The sequence below is a fragment of the Rhinolophus sinicus genome, linkage group LG01 (assembly GCF_036562045.2).
Source record: "Rhinolophus sinicus isolate RSC01 linkage group LG01, ASM3656204v1, whole genome shotgun sequence".
In the NCBI taxonomy this organism is placed as follows: Eukaryota; Metazoa; Chordata; class Mammalia; order Chiroptera; family Rhinolophidae; genus Rhinolophus; species Rhinolophus sinicus.
In genome coordinates, this window is record NC_133751.1 from 126,564,141 (window position 1) to 126,566,258 (window position 2,118).

Consider the following 2,118-nt stretch of genomic DNA (forward strand, 5'->3'; position numbering starts at 1 on the left):
CATGCCTCTTGGTCAGAAACCCCACGCCCAACACTAGCAGCAGCCAGCCTTAGTTCACAGCATAGCCTTTCCCAGGTACCTCCAAGCCCAGAGTGGGTAGCTGTCATCGGCAAATTGCTTTGTGGCTCATTCCAGGTGGCCAGGGGCAGGGCACAGGCTTTCGGTGAACTTGGCCTGTGGGGGACGGAGGCGGGCATTCCCAGGATGCCACAGAGCTGGCACACCTTGTAGCCAGCTTCAGATTGAGCCAGAACACCACCTAGCTACCTCTGTGGAGGAAATACCCAAGGGCAGACTGGGAAGGCACCAGAGCCCTGCCAAAGTGAAACCTGCTCCCATAGGGTCATCCTCTGCACAATAGCTCCTCTACTCAAGTCACAGCCAATCTTCACAACCAATCCACCAAAAGGTCAAACCCTCCCACTGATATGCAAACAACAACCAATTGTCAACTACAACAGGAGGGCACACATAATCCACACAAGGGACACACCTGGAGTACCTGGCTCAGGTGACAAGGAAATTGCACCACTGAGGCCCACAGCATACCTACTACATAAGGCCACTCTACTAAGACCGGGAGGCATAGTAGCTCTACCTAATATATAGAAACAAACACAGGGAGGCAGCCAAAATGGGGAGACAAATAAATATGTGCCAAATAAAAGAACAGAACAAAGCTCCAAAAAAAGAACTAAACAAAATGGAGACAATCTGCAGACACTGAGTACAAAACAGTGGTTTTAAGGATGCTCAATGATTTCAGTGAGAACTTCTACAAAGACATAGGAAACATAAAAATGGAGATAAAAATCATAAAAAAAGAACTAGTCAGAAATGAAGAACACAATAACTGAAATAAACAATACATTAGAGCCCTTTCCAGCATTCAAGACGTCTAAGCGAGGATGTGGTGGGTCCTCCCATGGGAAATTCTGGATTTTCCTGGATCTTCCAGTAGGAGCTGTGCTGTATATAGGAGACAAAAATGTGTATGTAATCTCTGTGAAAGGGAACAAGGGATGACTGAACAGACTTCCTGCTATTGGTGTGGGTGACATAGTAATGGCCACAGTCAAAAAGACAAACTAGGAGCCGGCCGGTGGCTCAGGTGGTTGGAGCTCTGTGCTCCTAATGCCGAAGGCTGCCAGTTCGATTCCCACATGGGCCAGTGGGCTCTCAACTACAAGGTTGCCAGTTTAATTCCTCGACACCTGCAAGAGATGGTGGGCTGCACCCCCTGCAACTAAGATTAAACACAGCACCTTGAGCTGAGCTGCTGCTGAGCTCCAGGATGGCTCAGTCGGTTGGAATGCATCCTCTCAACCACAAGGTTGCCGGTTCGACTCCCGCAAGGGATGGCGGGCTGCACCCTGTGCAACTAACAACAGCAACTGGACATGGAGCTGAGCTGTGCCCTCCACAACTAAGATTGAAAGGACAGCAACTTGACTTGGAAAAAGACCTGGAAGTATACACTGTTCCCCAATAAAGTCCTGTTCCCCTTCCTCAATAAAATCTTAAAAAAAAAAAAAAAGGCAAACCAGAACTCAGAAAGAAGTACCTCCAGTGGTAGTAATTAGACAACGAAGGTCATACCAGAGAAAAGATGGTGTGTTTCTTTATTTTTGAAGATAACGCGGGGGTCATAGTAAACAATAAAGGCAGGATGAAAGGTTCTGTCATCACAGGACCAGTTGCAAGGGAGTGTGCAGATTTGTGACTTAGGATTGCATCCAGTGCTGGCAGTATTGTATGATTCTTTAGTGTATTTGTAAACAAACAAACAAATTAGAAAACTATTTGCTCTCCCCCCAAAAGAATACATTAGAGGATATCAACAGTAGATTAGATGAAGCAGAGTTTCAAGATTCGAATCAGCAATTTAGAAGACAAGGTAGCAGAAAACACCCAATCTGAACTGCAAAAAGAAAAAATAATCCAAAAAATTGAGGAGAGTTTAAGGGATCTCTAAGACAACATCAAGCGTACCAAGATTTGCATCATAGGGGTACCAGCAGGAGAAGAGGGAGAACAAGGAATTGAAAACCTATTTAAAGAAACAATGATGCAAAACTTCCCTAACCTGGCAAAGGAAATAGACATTCAAGCCCAGGA

The 2,118-nt window shown here is 45.6% G+C and overlaps 1 pseudogene; it reads left to right on the plus strand.

Moving 5' to 3' along the window:
• Nucleotides 1–837: 837 nt before the first annotated feature.
• On the plus strand, nucleotides 838–1,759 carry LOC109447101 (large ribosomal subunit protein uL14; annotated as a pseudogene).
• Nucleotides 1,760–2,118: the final 359 nt, after the last annotated feature.